Source organism: Delphinapterus leucas, chromosome 10 (assembly GCF_059928025.1).
Source record: "Delphinapterus leucas isolate spDelLeu-1000000601 "Yukka" chromosome 10, BTC_Dleu_Yukka2, whole genome shotgun sequence".
NCBI lineage: Eukaryota > Metazoa > Chordata > Mammalia > Artiodactyla > Monodontidae > Delphinapterus > Delphinapterus leucas.
In genome coordinates, this window is record NC_143138.1 from 65,818,708 (window position 1) to 65,836,318 (window position 17,611).

The window sequence follows — 17,611 nt, forward strand, 5'->3', positions numbered from 1 at the left end:
GGATCCCACATGCCGCAGAGTGGCTGGGCCCGTGAGCCATGGCCGCTGACCCTGCGCATCCGGAGCCTGTGCTCCGCAACGGGAGAGGCCGCGGCAGAGAGAGGCCCGTGTACCGCAAAAAAAAAAAAAAAAAAAAAAATCAGTTGTAGGAGTTGGAGGGGAAGATGGCGGAAGAGTAAGACGCGGAGAACACCTTCCTCCCCACAGATACACCAGAAATGCATCTACACGTGGAACAACTCCTACAGAACACCTACTGAACGCTGGCAGAAGACCTCAGACCTCCCAAAAGGCAAGGAAGTCCCCCGTATCTGGGTACGGCAAAAGAAAAAAGAATAAACAGAGACAAAAGGATAGGGACGGGACCTGCACCAGTGGGAGGGAGCTGTGAAGGAGGAAAGGTTTCCACACACTAGGAAGCCCCTTCGCGGGCGGAGACTGCGGGTGGCGGAGGGGGAAAGCTTCGGAGCCGCGGAGGAGAGCACAGAAACAGGGGTGCGGAGGGCAAAGCGGTAAGATTCCCGCACAGAGGATCGGTGCCGCCTGGCACTCACCAGCCCGAGAAGCTTGTCTGCTCACCTGCCGGGGCGGGCGGGGCTGGGAGCTGAGGCTCAGCCTTTGGTTGGAGCGCAGGGAGAGGACTGGGGTTGGGGGCGTGAACACAGCCTGAAGGGATTAGTGCACCACGGCTAGCCGTGAGGGAGTCCGGGGAAAAGTCTGAACCTGCCTCAGAGGCAACAGACTTTTTCTTCCCTCGTTGTTTCCTGGTGCTCGAGGAGAGGGGATTAAGAGCGCTGCTTAAAGGAGCTCCAGAGACGGGCGCGAGCCGCGGCTAAAAGCGCATCCCCCAGAGACGGGCATGAGACGCTAAGGCTGCTGCTGCCGCTACCAAGAAGCCTGTGTGCGAGCACAGGTCACTATCCACACCCCCCTTCCGGGGAGCCTGTGCAGTCCGCCACTGCCAGGGTCCCGGGATCCAGGGACAACTTCCCCAGGAGAACGCACGGCGCGCCTCACACTGGTGCAACGTCATGCTGGCCTCTGCCGCCGCAGGCTCAACCCGCACTCCGTACCCCTCCCTCCCCCAAGCCTGAGTGAGCCAGAGTCCCCGAAGCAGCTGCTTCCTTAACCCAGTCCTGTCTGAGCAAGAACAGACGCCCTCCCGCGAACAACACGCAGAGGCGGGGCCAAATCCAAAGCTGAGCCCCGGGAGCTGTGAGAACAAAGAAGAGAACGGGAAATCTCTCCCAGCAGCCTCAGAAGCAGCAGATTAAAGCTCCACAATCAACTTGATGTACCTGCATCTGTGGAATACATGAATAGACAACGAATCATCCCAAATTGAAGAGGTGGGCTTTGAGAGCAACATTTATTATTTTTTCCCCTTTTCCTCTTTTTGTGTGTTGTGTATGTGTATGCTTCTGTGTGAGATTTTGTCTGTATAGCTTTGCTTCCACCATTTGTCCTAGGGCTCTATCCATCCGTTTTTTTTTTTTTCTTAAAAAATTTTTTTCTTAATACTTATTTTTTATTTTAATAACTTTCTTTTATTTTATCTTACTTTATTTTATTTTATTTTATCTTCTTTCTTCCCTTCCTTCCCTCCTCCCTCCCTCCCTCCCTTCTTCCTTCCTTCCTTTCTTTCTTTTTCTTTCTTTCCAGTTTTTCTCCCTTTTATTCTGAGCCGTGTGGATGAAACGCTCTTGGTGCTGCAGCCAGGAGTCAGGGCTGTGCCTCTGAGGTGGGAGAGCCAACTTCAGGACACTGGTCCACAAGAGACCTCCCAGCTCCACATAATATCAAACGGTGAAAATCTCCCAGAGATCTCCATCTCAACACCAGCACCCAGCTTCACTCAACGACCAGCAAGCTACAGTGCTGGACACCCTATGCCAAACAACGAGTAAGACAGGAACACAACCCCACCCATTAGCAGAGAGGCTGCCTAAAATCATTATAAGTCCACAGACACCCCAAATCACACCACCAGATGTGGACCTGCCCACCAGAAAGACAAGATCCAGCCTCATCACCAGAACACAGGCACTAGTCCCCTCCACCAGGAAGCCTACACAACCCACTGAAACAACATAAGCCACTGGGGACAGACACCAAAAACAACGGGAACTACGAACCTGCAGCCTGCAAAAAGGAGACCCCAAACACAGTAAGATAAGCAAAATGAGAAGACAGAAAAACACACAGCAGATGAAGGAGCAAGATAAAAACCCACCAGACCTAACAAATGAAGAGGAAATAGGCAGTCTACCTGAAAAAGAATTCAGAATAATGATAGTAAAGATGATCCAAAATCTTGGAAATAGAATAGACAAAATGCAAGAAACATTTAACAAGGACCTAGAAGAACTAAAGACGAAACAAGCAACAATGAACAACACAATAAATGAAATTAAAAATACTATAGATGGGATCAATAGCAGAATAACTGAGGCAGAAGAACGGATAAGTAACCTGGAAGATAAAATAGTGGAAATAACTACTGCAGAGCAGAATAAAGAAAAAAGAATGAAAAGAACTGAGGACAGTCTCAGAGACCTCTGGGGCAACATTAAACGAACCAACATTCGAATTATAGGGGTTCCAGAAGAAGAAGAGAAAAAGAAAGGGACTGAGAAAATATTTGAAGAGATTATAGTTGAAAACTTCCCTAATACGGGAAAGGAAATAAGTAATCAAGTCCAGGAAGCACAGAGAGTCCCATACAGGATAAATCCAAGGAGAAATACGACAAGACACTTTTTTTTTTAAACATCTTTATTGGAGTATAATTGTTTTACAATGGTGTGTTAGTTTCTGCTTTACAACAAAATGAATCAGTTATATATATACATATGTTCCCATATCTCTTCCCTCTTGCGTCTCCCTCCCTCCCACCCTCCCTATCCCACCCCTCCAGGCGGTCACAAAGCACCAAGCTGATCTCCCTGTGCTATGCGGCTGCTTCCCACTAGTTAGCTATTTTATGTTTGGTAGTGTATATATGTCCATGCCTCTCTCTCGCTTTGTCACAGCTTACCCTTCCCCCTCCCCATATCCTCAAGTCCATTCTCTAGTAGGTCTGTGTCTTTATTCCTGTCTTACCCCTAGGTTCTTCATGACATTTTTTTTTCTTAAATTCCATATATATGTGTTAGCATACGGTATTTGTCTCTCTCTTTCTGATTTACTTCACTCTGTATGACAGACTCTAGGTCCATCCACCTCATTACAAATAGCTCAATTTCGTTTCTTTTTATGGCTGAGTAATATTCCATTGTATACATGTGCCACATTTTCTTTATCCATTCATCCGATGATGGACACTTAGGCCGTTTCCATCTCCGGGCTATTGTAAATAGAGCTGCAATGAACATTTTGGTACATGACTCTTTTTGAATTATGGTTTTCTCAGGGTATATACCCAGTAGTGGAATTGCTGGGTCATATGGTAGTCCTATTTGTAGTTTTTTAAGGAACCTCCATACTGTTCTCCATAGTGGCTGTATCAATTTACATTCCCACCAACAGTGCAAGAGGGTTCCCTTTTCTCCACACCCTCTCCAGCATTTATTGTTTCTAGATTTTTTGATGATGGCCATTCTGACTGGTGTGAGATGATATCTCATTGTAGTTTTGATTTGCATTTCTCTAATGATTAATGATGTTGAGCACTTTTTCATGTGTTTGTTGGCAGTCTGTATATCTTCTTTGGAGAAATGTCTATTTAGGTCTTCTGCCCATTTTTGGATTGGGTTGTTTGTTCTTTTGTTATTAAGCTGCATGAGCTGCTTATAAATTTTGGAGATTAATCCTTTGTCAGTTGCTTCATTTGCAAATATTTTCTCCCATTCTGAGGGTTGTCTTTCGGTCTGGTTTATGGTTTCCTTTGCTGTGCAAAAGCTTTGAAGTTTCATTAGGTCCCATTTGCTTATTTTTGTTTTTATTTCCATTTCTCTAGGAGGTGGGTCAAAAAGGATCTTGCTGTGATTTATGTCATAGAGTGTCCTGCCTATGTTTTCCTCTAAGAGTTTGATAGTTTCCAGCCTTACATTTAGGTCTTTAATCCATTTTGAGCTTATTTTTGTGTATGGTGTTAGGGAGTGATTTAATCTCATACTTTTACATGCAGCTGTCCAGTTTCCCCAGCACCACTTATTGAAGAGGCTGTCCTTTCTCCACTGTACATTCCTGCCTCCTTTATCAAAGATAAGGTGACCATATGTGCGTGGGTTTATATCTGGGCTTTCTATCCTGTTCCATTGATCTATCTTTCTGTTTTTGTGCCAGTACCATACTGTCTTGATTACTGTAGCTTTGTAGTATAGTCTGAGCCAAGACACATATTAATCAAACTGTCAAAAATTAAATACAAAGAAAACATATTAAAAGCACCAAGGGAAAAACAACAAATAACACACAAGGGAATCCCCATAAGGTTAACAGCTGATCTTTCAGCAGGAACTCTCCAAGCCAGAAGGGACTGGCAGGCCATATTTAAAGAGATGAAGGAGAAAAACCTGCAACCTAGATTACTCCACCCAGCAAGGATCTCATTCAGATTTGATGGAGAAATTAAAACCTTTACAGACAAGCAAAAGCTGAGAGAGTTCAGCACCACCAAACCAGCTTTACAACAAATGCTAAAGGAACTTCTCTAGGCAAGAAACACAAGAGAAGGAAAAGACCTATAATAACGAACCCAAAACAATTAAGAAAATGGGAATAGGAACATACATATCGATAATTACCTTAAATGTAAATGGACTAAATGCTCCCACCAAAAGACACAGATTGGCTGAATGGATACAAAAACAAGACCCATATATATGCTGTCTACAAGAGACCCACTTCAGACCTAGAGACACATACAGACTGAAAGTAAGGGGATGGAAAAAGATATTCCATGCAAATGGAAACCAAAAGAAAGCTGGAGTAGCAATTCTCATATCAGACAAAACAGACTTTAAAATAAAGACTATTAGAAGAGACAAAGAAGGACACTACATAATGATCAAGGGATTGATCCAAGAAGAAGATATAACAATTGTAAATATTTATGCACCCAATATAGGAGCACCTCAATACATAAGGCAAATACTAACAGCCATAAAAGGGGAAATTGACAGTAACACGTCCACAGTAGGAGACTTTAACACCCCACTTTCACCAATGGACAGATCATCCAAAATGAAAATAAATAAGGAAACTCAAGCTTTAAATGATACATTAAACAAGATGGACTTAATTGATATTTATAGGACATTCCATCCAAAAACAACAGAATACACATTTTTCTCAAGTGCTCATGGCACATTCTCCAGGATAGATCATATCCTGGGTCAAAATCAAGCCTTGGTAAATTTAAGAAAATTGAAATTGTATCAAGTATCTTTTCCGACCACAACGCTATGAGACTAGATATCAATTACAGGAAAAGATCTGTGAAAAATACAAACACATGGAGGCTAAACAATACACTACTTAATAACGAAGTGATCACTGAAGAAATCAAAGAGGAAATTAAAAAATACCTAGAAACAAATGAAAATGGAGACACGACGACCCAAAACCTATAGGATGCAGCAAAAGCAGTTCTAAGAGGGAAGTTTATAGCAATACAATCCTACCTTAAGAAACAGGAAACATCTCGAATAAACAACCTAACCTTGTACCTAAAGCAATTAGAGAAAGAAGAACAAAAAAACCCCAAAGTTAGCAGAAGGAAAGAAATCATAAAGATCAGATCAGAAATAAATGAAAAAGAAATGAAGGAAACAATAGCAAAGATCAATAAAACTAAAAGCTGGTTCTTTGAGAAGATAAACAAAATTGATAAACCACTAGCCAGACTCATCAAGAAAAAAAGGGAGAAGACTCAAATCAACAGAATTAGAAATGAAAAAGGAGAAGTAACAACTGACACTGCAGAAATACAAAAGACCATGAGAGATTACTACAAGCAACTTTATGCCAATAAAATAGACAACCTGGAAGAAATGGACAAATTCTTAGAAAAGCACAACCTGCAAGACTGAATCAGGAAGAAACAGAAAATATGAACAGACCAATCACAAGCACTGAAATTGAAACTGTGATTAAAAATCTTCCAACAAACAAAAGCCCATGACCAGATGGCTTCACAGGTGAATTCTATCAAACAGGTAGAGAAGAGCTAACACCTATCCTTCTCAAACTCTTCCAAAATATAGCAGAGGGAGGAACACTCCCAAACTCATTCTATGAGGCCACCATCACCCTGATACCAAACCAGACAAGGATGTCACAAAGAAAGAAAACTACAGGCCAATATCACTGATGAACATAGATGCAAAAATCCTCAACAAAATACTAGCAAACAGAACCCAACAGCACATTAAAAGGATCATACACCATGATCAAGTGGGGTTTATTCCAGGAATGCAAGGATTCTTCAATATACACAAATCAATCAACGTGATACACCATATTAACAAACTGAAGGAGAAAAACCGTATGATCATCTCAATAGATGCAGAGAAAGCTTTCGACAAAATTCAACACCCATTTATGATAAAAACCCTGCAGAAAGTAGGCATAGAGGGAACTTTCCTCAACATAATAAAGGCCATATATGACAAACCCACAGCCAACATCATCCTCAATGGTGAAAAACTGAAAGCATTTCCACTAAGATCTGAAACAAGACAAGGTTGCCCACTCTCACCACTCTTATTCAACATAGTTTTGGAAGTTTTAGCCACATCAATCAGAGAAGAAAAGGAAATACACGGAATCCAAATGGGAAAAGAAGAAGTGAAGCTGTCACTGTTTGCAGATGACATGATACTATACATAGAGAATCCTAAAGATGCTACCAGAAAACTACTAGAGCTAATCAATGAATTTGGTAAAGTAGCAGGATACAAAGTTAATGCACAGAAATCTCTGGCTAATGATTAAAAATCTGAAAGTGAAATCAAGAAAACACTCCCATTTACCACTGCAACAAAAAGAATAAAATATCTAGGAATAAACCTACCTAAGGAGACAAAAGACCTGTTTGCAGAAAATTATAAGACATTGATGAAAGAAATTAAAGATGATACAAATAGACGAAGAGATATACCATGTTCTTGGATTGGAAGAATCAACATTGTGAAAATGACTCTACTACCCAAAGCAATCTACAGATTCAATGCAATCCCTATCAAACTACCACTGGCATTTTTCACAGAACTAGAACAAAAAATTTCACAATTTGTATGGAAACACAAAAGACCCCGAATAGCCAAAGCAATCTTTTTTTTTTTTTTAAATTAATTAATTTATTTATTTATGGCTGTGTTGGGTCTTCATTTCTGTGCGAGGGCTTTCTCTAGCTGTGGCAAGCGGAGGCCACTCTTCATCGCGGTGCGCGGGCCTCTCATTATCGCGGCCTCTCCCGTTGCGGAGCACAGGCTCCAGACGCGCAGGCTCAGTAACTGTGGCTCATGGGCCCCGCTGCTCCGCGGCATGTGGGATCTTCCCAGATCAGGGCTCGAACCCGTGTCCCCTGCATTGGCAGGCAGATTCTCAACCACTGCACCACCAGGGAAGCCCAGCCAAAGCAATCTTGAGAACGAAAAACCGAGCTGGAGGAATCAGGCTCCCTGACTTCAGACTATACTACAAAGCTACAGTAATCAAGACAGTATGGTACTGGCACAAAAACAGAAAGATCAATGGAACAGGATAGAAAGCCCAGAGATAAACCCATGCACATACGGTCACCTTATCTTTGATAAAGGAGGCAGGAATGTACAGTGGAGAAAGGACAGCCTCTTCAATAAGTGGTGCTGGGAAAACTGGACAGGTACATGTAAAAGTATGAGATTAGATCACTCCCTAACACCATACATAAAAATAAGCTCAAAATGGATTAAAGACCTAAATGTAAGGCTGGAAACTATCAAACTCTTAGAGGAAAACATAGGCAGGACACTCTATGACATAAATCACAGCAAGATCCTTTTTGACCCACCTCCTAGAGAAATGGAAATAAAAACAAAAATAAGCAAATGGGACCTAATGAAACTTCAAAGCTTTTGCACAGCAAAGGAAACCATAAACCAGACCGAAAGACAACCCTCAGAATGGGAGAAAATATTTGCAAATGAAGCAACTGACAAAGGATTAATCTCCAAAATTTATAAGCAGCTCATGCAGCTTAATAACAAAAGAACAAACAACCCAATCCAAAAATGGGCAGAAGACCTAAATAGACATTTCTCCAAAGAAGATATACAGACTGCCAACAAACACATGAAAGAATGCTCAACATCATTAATCATTAGAGAAATGCAAATCTAAACTACAATGAGATATCATCTCACACCAGTCAGAATGGCCATCATCAAAAAATCTAGAAACAATAAATGCTGGAGAGGGTGTGGAGAAAAGGGAACCCTCTTGCACTGCTGGTGGGAATGTGAACTGGTACAGCCACTATGGAGAACAGTATGGAGGTTCCTTAAAAAACTACAAACAGAACTACTATATGACCCAGCAATCCTACTACTGGTCATATACCCTGAGAAAACCATAATTCAAAAAGAGTCATGTACCAAAATGTTCATTGCAGCTCTATTTACAATAGCCCGGAAATGGAAACAACCTAAGTGTCCATCATCGGATGAATGGATAAAGAAAATGTGGCACATATATACAATGGAATATTACTCAGCCATAAAAAGAAACGAAATTGAGCTATTTGTAATGAGGTGGATGGACCTAGAGTCTGTCATACAGAGTGAAGTAAGTCAGAAAGAGAGAGACAAATACTGTATGCTAATGCATATATATGGAATTTAAGAAAAAAAATGTCATGAAGAACCTAGGGGTAAGACAGGAATAAAGACACAGACCTACTAGAGAATGGACTTGAGGATATGGGGAGGGGGAAGGGTAAGCTGTGACAAAGCGAGAGAGAGGCATGGACATATATACACTACCAAACATAAAATAGCTAGCTAGTGGGAAGCAGCCGCATAGCACAGGGAGATCAGCTCGGTGCTTTGTGACCGCCTGGAGGGGTGGGATAGGGAGGGTGGGAGGGAGGGAGATGCAAGAGGGAAGAGATATGGGAACATATGTATATGTATAACTGATTCACTTTTTTATAAAGCAGAAACTAACACACCATTGTCAAGCAATTATACTCCAATAAAGATGTAAAATTAAAAAAATCAGGTGTAGTTATATATATTCACAATCAACAATCTGAAGATGAAATTTAAGAAAACAGGCCTTATCTGGCAGAAATGGAAAAGCTGATCCTAAAATTCATAGGGAATTGCAAGGAGTCCTGAAAACCCAAAACAGTCTTGAAAAAGAAGAACAAAATAGTGGTGATGGTTACACAAAATAATGAATGTACTTAATGCTCCTGAACTGTATAGTTTAAAATGGTAACAATGTAAATTTTATATATATTCTAGGACAATAAAAAATTCATTATGACATCTATGTGAAGAAATTTTTAAATGATTCCAGCCTTTTCTGTAAAAAATAAATAAGGCAAGAAAAAAATGAGAAGCATTTCAGGCATGAAATAATATGAACAGTATAATGACATAAACTCCAGCCTAGAGTGAAACACTGCTTATGATATGGTCTTGGATAATCTCTAGGCCTCAGTTTCCTCATCTGTGAAATGGAGATAACTATTATCCCTACCTTAAAAGATCAGGAGGATTCAATGCAATAATGCAAATAAATCACTGAACACTGAGACTAATACAGAATAAAGGCTTAATAAATGCTAGCTGTCCTAATTGCAGAACTGTATTTACGGTTACAATTATGTAAAATTTATGTTCTTGATGTGAAGGTCTCCTCCAGCTGATATTCCTTGATCTAGTTGATGGGATACACAGTGTGTACACTTTATAAACAATCAAGCTGCACATTTATGATTTGTATCCCCTTTTGCATATATGTCTTACTTCAGAAAAAGTTTACTTAACTGAAAAAGGTGATTGCACAACATTGTGAATGTACTTAATGCCACTGAACTGTACACTTAAAACGGTTAAAGTGGCAAATTTTACATTATGTATATTTTACCACAATTTTTGAAAAGGAAGAAAAAGGAAAGAAAGCTGACTGTGGTGATGGTGTAGAGAATAGATGGGGCAGAGGAGAGATGAGTGGGAGACCTATGGGATGCTCAGGTGCATCCAGTTAAGAATCAATAAAAACCAAACTCAAGGCAGGGACAGTAGGGAAGGAGAAGATGGGGGAGCCCAGACATTAAAATAAATGAGAGAAAGAGAGAGAGAGAAGGAGAAAGTGACTGATTCCTGGGTTTCTTGCTGAAGAAATTAGAAGAAACAGCAGTGTGACAGGTTAACGACATCAGTTTTAGGCTTCATGAGTTTGACAGATGAATGAGAGGTGATGAGCCAACAAGATGAGCATAAATAGGTGCGTGTCTAGTAGACCAAGTTTTGAGCTGTAGTTTTGATTTTGAAAAGTTCAGGTTCAAGGCAGTAAAAAAATGCTCAGGAAGAGAATTGCTCACTGAAGGAGAAATGGTAACAAACTAAATTTTGGGGATCATCAACAAACATTTAAAGGGCAGAAAGGAGGCCAAGTGGTGGATGAAGACTAAGGGGAATAAAGACACAGATGCCAAGGAGGGAGGCAGTTTCAAAGGGGGCTGGTTTAACAGTGTCAAAATCCTGAGGAAAGATCCAGATATGTGAACTGCAGGAATATTATTGTTAAGCAAGTCCCCAAAAAGTTCCACTAATGTAATTTAGACCAACTCCTACTGTTATGTGATATATACTGTGCAATAAAAAATGCTGGGGAAATATCCTAAGGAATCCACTAAACAACTACAAAACTCAAGTTCAGCAAGGCTGCAAGATACAAGGTCAATATTTGAAAAATTAACTGTATTTCTATACACTTGCAATGAGCTATCTGAAAATGAAATTAAGAAAACAATTCCATTTACAATCACACCAAAAGGAATAAATTACTTAGGAATAAATTTAACAAAGAAGTGCAAAACTTATATTCTGAGAACCACAAAACATTTGTAGTTCTTTTTTTTTGAATTTTTGAATTTTATTTCATTTATATTTTTATACAGCAGGTTCTTATTAGTTATCCATTTTATACATATTAGTATATATATGTCAATATCCCAATTCATCACACCACCACCACCGCCACCCCCGCTGCTTTCCCCCCTTGGTGTCCATATGTTTGTTCTCTACATCTGTGTCTCAATTTCTGTCCTGCAAACCGGTTCATCTGTACTATTTTTCTAGACTCCACATATATGCGTTAATATACGATATTTGTTTTTCTCTTTCTGACTTACTTCACTCTGTATGACAGTCTCTAGATTCATCCACGTCTCTACAAATGACCCAATTTCGTTCCTTTTTATGGCTGAGTAATATTCCATCGTATATATGTACCACATCTTCTTTATCCATTCGTCTGTCGACGGGCATTTAGGTTGCTTCCATGACCTGGCTATTGTAAATAATGCTGCAATGAACATTGGGGTGCATGTGTCTTTTTGAATTATGTTTTTTTTTGGGTAGATGCCCAGTAGTAGGATTGCTGGGTCATATGGTAATACTATTTTTAGTTTTTTAAGGAACCTCCATACTGTTCTCCACAGTGACTGTATCAATTTACATTCCCACCAACAGTGCAAGAGTGTTCCCTTTTCTCCACAACCTCCCCAGCATTTGTTGTTTGTAGATTTTCTGATGATGCCCATTCTAACTGGTGTGAGGTGATACCTCATTGGAGTTTTCATTTGCATTTCTCTAATAATTAGTGATGTTGAGCAGCTTTTCATGTGCTTCTTGGCCATCTTTATGTCTTCTTTGGAGAAATTTAGGTCTTCTGTCCATTTTTGGATGGGGTGTTTTTATTTTTAATATTGAGCTGCATGAGCAGTTTTTGGAGATTAATCCTTTGTCCGTTGATTTGTTTGTAAATATTTTCTCCCATTTCGTCTTGCTGGTAGTTCCCTTTGCTTTGCAAAAGCTTTTAAGTTTCATTAGGTCCCATTTGTTTATTTTTATTTCCATTTCTCTAGGAGGTAGGTCAAAAAGGATCTTGCTGTGATTTATGTCATAGAGTGTTCTTCCTATGTTTTCCTCTAAGAGTTTTATAGTGTCCAGTCTTACATTTAGGTCTCTAATCCGTTTTGAGTTTATTTTTGTGTATGGTGTTAGGGAGTGTTCTAATTTCATTCTTTTACATGTAGCTGTCCAGTTTGCCCAGCACCACTTATTGAAGAGACTGTCTTTTCTCCATTTTGTATCCTTGCCTCCTTTGTCATAGATTAGTTGACCATAGCTGTGTGGGTTTATCTCTGGGCTTCCTATCCTGTTCCATTGATCTATGTTTCTGTGTTTGTGCCAGTACCATACTGTCTTGATTACTGTAGCTTTGTAGTATAGTCTGAAGTCAGTAAGTCTGATTCCTCCAGCTCCGTTTTTTTCCCTCAAGACTGCTTTGGCTATTTGGGGTCTTTTGTGTCTCCATACAAATTTTAAGATTTTTTGTTCTAGTTCTGTAAAAAAATGCCATTGGTAATTCAATAGGGATTGCATTGAATCTGTAGATTGCTTTGGGTAGTAGAGTCATTTTCACAATATTGATTCTTCCAATCCAAGAACGTGGTATATCTCTCAATTTGTTTGTATCATCTTTAATTTCTTTCATCAGTGTCTTACAATTTTCTGCATACAGGTCTTTTGTCTCCCTAGGTAGGTTTATTCCTAGGTATTTTATTCTTTTTGTTGCAATGGTAAATGGGAGTGTTTCCTTAATTTCTATTTCAGACTTTACTTTTCATCATTAGTGCATAGGAATGCAAGAGATTTCTGTGCATTAATTTTGTATCCTGCAGCTTTACCAATTCATTGATTACCTCTAGTAGTTTTCTGTTGGCATCTTTAGGATCCTCTATGTATAGTATCGTGACATCTGCAAACAGTTTTACTTCTTATTTTCCAATTTGTATTCCTTTTATTTCTCTATTTTCTCTAATTGCCATGGATAGGACTTCCAAAACGATGTTGAATAATAATGGTGAGGGCTTCCCTGGTGGCGCAGTGGTTGAGGGTCCGCCTGCCGATGCAGGGGACACGGGTTCGTGCCCCGGTCCGGGAAGATCCCACATGCCGCAGAGCGGCTGGGCCCGTGAGCCATGGCCTCTGAACCTGCGCGTCTGGAGCCTGTGCTCTGCAACGGGAGAGGCCACAACAGCGAGCAGCCCGCGTACCGCAAAACAACAACAACAAAAAATAGTGGTGAGAGTGGACATTCTTGTCTTGTTCCTGATCTTAGAGGAAATGCTTTCAGTTTTTCACCATTGAGAATGATGTTTGTTGTGGGTTTGTCATATATGGCCTTTATTATGTTGAGGTAGGTTCCCTCTATGCCCACTTTCTGGAGAGTTTTTGTCATAAATGGGTGTTGAATTTTGTCAAAAGCGTTTTCTGCATCTATTGAGATGATCATATGGTTTTTATTCTTCAATTTGTTAATATGGTGTATCACATTGATTGCCGTATATTGAAGACTCCTTGCATCCCTGGGATAAATCCCACTTGATCATAGTGTATGATCCTTTTAATGTGTTGTTGGATTCTGTTTGCTAGTATTTTGTTGAGGATTTTTGCATCTATATTCATCAGTGATATTGGTCTGTAATTTTCTTTTTTTGTAGTATCTTTGTCTGGTTTTGGTATCAGGGTGATGGTGGCCTCACAGAATGAATTTGGGAGTGCTCCTTCCTCTGCAATTTTTTGGAAGAGTTTGAGAAGGATGAGTGTTAGCTCTTCTCTAAATGTTTGATAGAATTCACCTGTGAAGCCATCTGGTCTTGGACTTTTGTTTGGAGATTGTAAGATTTTTAATCACAGTTTCAATTTCATTACTTGTGATTGGCCTGTTCATATTTTCTATTTCTTTCTGGTTCAGTCTTGGAAGGCTATACCTTTCTAAAAATTTGTCCATTTCTTCTAGGTTGTCCATTTTATTGGCATGGAGTTGCTTGTAGTAGTCTCTTACGATGCTTTGTATTTCTGCGGTGTCTGTTTAACTTCTCCTTTTTCATTCCTAATTTTATTGATTTGAGTCCTCTCCCTCTTTTTCTTGATGAGTCTGGCTAATGGTTTATCAATTTTGTTTATCTTCTCAAAGAACCAGCTTTTACTTTTATTGATCTTTGCTATTGTTTTCTTTGTTTCTATTTCATTTATTTCTGCTCTGATCTGTACGATTTCTTTCCTTCTGCTAACTTTGGGTTTTGTTTGTTATTCTTTCTCTAGTTCCTTTAGGTGTAAGGTTAGATTGTTTATTTGAGATTTCTTGTTTCTTGAGGTAGGTTTGTATTGCTATAAACTTCCCTCTTAGAACTGCTTTTGCTGCATCCCATAGGTTTTGGATCGTCGTGTTTTCATTGTCATTTGTCTCTAGGTATTTTTTGATTTCCTCTTTGATTTCTTCAATTATCTCTTGGTTATTTAGTTATGAATTGTTTGTGTTTTTTACGTCTTTCTTCCCTGTAATTGATTTCTAATCTCATAGCGTTGTGGTCAGAAAAGATGCTTGATACGATTTCAATTTTCTTAAATTTACTGAGGCTTGATTTGTGACCCAAGATGTGAGATCTATCCTGGAGAATGTTCTGTGCGCACTTGAGAAGAAAGTGTAATCTGCTGTTTTTGGATGGAATGTCCTATTAATATCAATTAAATCTATCTGGTCTATTGTGTCATTTAAAGCTTGTGTTTCCTTATTAATTTTCTGTTTGGATGATCTTTCCATTGGTGTAAGTGAGGTGTTAAAATCCCCCACTATTATCATGTTACTGTCGATTTCCTTTTTTAGAGGTGCTAGCAGTTGCCTTATGTATTGAAGTGCTCCTATGTTGGGTGCATATATGTTTATAATTGTTATTTCTTCTTCTTGGATTGATCCCTTGATCATTATGTAGTGTCCTTCCTTGTCTCTTGTAACATTCTTTATTTTAAAGCCTATTTTATCTGATATGAGTATTGCTATTGCAGCTTTCTTTTGATTTCCATTTGCATGGAATATCTTTTTCCATCCCCTCACTTTCAGTCTGTATGTGTCCCTAGGTCTGAAGTGGGTCTTTTGTAGACAGCATATATATGGGTCTTGTTTTTGTATCCATTCAGCGAGCCTGTGTCTTTTGGTTGGAGCATTTAATCCATTCAAGTTTAAGGTAATTATCGATATGTATGTTCCTATTACCAATTTCTTAATCGTTTTGGGTTTGTTTTTGTAGGTGCTTTTCTTCTCTTGTGTTTCTCACTTAGAGAAGTTCCTTTAGCACTTGCTGTAGAGCTGGTTTGATGGTGCTGAATTCTCTTAGCTTTTGCTTGTCTGTAAAGCTTTAGATTTCTCCATCAAATCTGAATGAGATCCTTGCTGGGTAGAGTAATCTTGGTTGTAGGTTCTTCCCTTTCATCACTTTAAATATGTCATGCCACTCCCTTCTGGCTTGTAGAGTTTCTGCTGAGAAATCAGCTGTTTACCTTATGGGAGTTCCCTTTATGTTATTTGTCATTTTTCCCTTGCTGCTTTCAATAATTTTTCTTTGTCTTTAATTTTTGCCAATTTGATTACTATGTGTCTCGGCATGTTTCTCCTTGGGTTTATCCTGTATGGGACTCTCTGCGCTTCCTGGACTTGGGTGGCTATTTCCTTTCCCATGTTAGGGAAGTTTTCGACTATAATCTCTTCAAATATTTTCTCAGGTCTTTTCTCTCTCTCCTCCTCCTGGGACCCCTATATGTGAATGTTGTTGCATTTAATGTTGTCTCAGAGGTCTCTTAGGCTGTCTTCATTTCTTTTCATTCTTTTTTCTATTCTGTTCTGCAGCAGTGAATTCCACCATTCTGTCTTCCAGGTAGGTCACTTATCCGTTCTTCTGCCTCAGTTATTCTGCTATTGATTCCTTCTAGTGTATTTTTCATTTCAGTTATTGTACTGTTCCTCTCTGTTTGTTTGTTCTTTAATTCCTCTAGGTCTTTGTTAAACATTTCTTGCAACTTCTCGATCTTCGCCTCCATTCTTTTTCTGAGGTCCTGGATCATCTTCACTATCATTCTGAATTCTTTTTCTGGAAGGTTGCCAATCTCCACTTCATTTAGTTGTTTTTCTGGGGTTTTATCTTGTTCCTTCATCTGGTACATAGCCCTCTGCCTTTTCATCTTGTTTATCTTTCTGTGAATGTGGTTTTTGTTCCACAGGCTGCAGGACTGTTCTTCTTTCTTCTGCTGTCTGCCCTCTAGTGGATGAGGCTATCTAAGAGGCTTGTGCAAGTTTCCTGATGGGAGGGACTGGTGGTGGGTAGAGCTGGCTGTTGCTCTGGTGTGCAGAGCTCAGTAAAACTTTAATCCGCTTGTCTGCTGATGGGTGGGGCTGGGTTCCCTCATTGTTGGTGGTTTGGCCTGAGGCGACCCAACACTAGAGCCTACCTGGGCTCTTTGGTGGGGCTAATGGCAGACTCTGGGAGGGCTCACGCCAAGGAGTACTTCCCAGAACTTCTACTGCCAGTGTCCTTGTCCTCATGGTGAGACACAGACCCCCGCCCCCCCGCCTCTGCAGGAGACCCTCCAACACTAGCAGGTAGGTCTGGTTCAGTCTCCTATGGGGTCACTGCTCCTTCTCCTGGGTCTCAATGTGCACACTACTTTGTGTGTGTCCTCCAAGAGTTGAGTCTCTGTTTCCCCCAGTCCTGTCGAAGTCCTGCAATCAAATCCCACTAGCCTTCGAAGTCTGATTCTCTAGGAATTCCTCCTCCCTTTGCCGGACCCCCAGGTTGGGAAGCCTGACATTGGGCTCAGAACCTTCACTCCAGTTGGTAGACTTCTGTGGTATAAGTGTTCTCCCATTTGTGAGTCACCCACCCAGCAGTTATGGATTTGATTTTATTGTGATTGCACCCCTCCTATGGTCTCATTGTGGCTTCTCCTTTGTCTTTGGATGTGGGGTATCTTTTTTGGTGAATTCCAGTGTCTTCCTGTCGATGAGTGTTCAGCAGTTAGTTGTGGCTCCGGTGCTCTCGCAAGAGGGAGTGAGAGCACGTCCTTCTACTGTGCCATATTGAACCAATCAAACATTTGTAGTTCTTTAATTTAGAAATTAAAGAAGATCTAAATAAATGGGAAGACATCCCATACTCATAGATCAGAAGACTTAACGTTGTAAAAAGGCAATACTCTCCAAATTAATCTACAAATTCGAAGCAATTTCTGTCAAAATCCCAGATGGCCTCTTTGCAGAAATTGACAAACTAATCCTAAAATTCATATGGAACTGCAAATAGCCAAAACAACTTTGAAAAAGAACAAAGTTGGAGAATTCACATTTCCTGATTCCAAAACTACCACAAATCTACAGAAATCAAACAGTGTAGTAGTGGCATACAGACAGATATATAGATCAATGGAATAGAACCATGAGTTCAAAATAGGCTCTCACATTTACAGTCAATTGATTTTCAACAAGAGTACCAAGACAATTAAATGGGGAAAGAATAGTCTTTTTATTTTAATTTTTTGTGTTTTTTTGGCTG

The 17,611-nt window shown here is 40.0% G+C and overlaps 1 protein-coding gene across 1 annotated transcript in view; it reads right to left on the reverse strand.

The window, feature by feature from the left end:
* Positions 1–17,611, reverse strand: part of PRKAR2A (protein kinase cAMP-dependent type II regulatory subunit alpha) — an 80,460-nt gene that overhangs the window by 59,487 nt on the left and 3,362 nt on the right. The gene's annotated exons all lie outside the window — the stretch shown is intronic.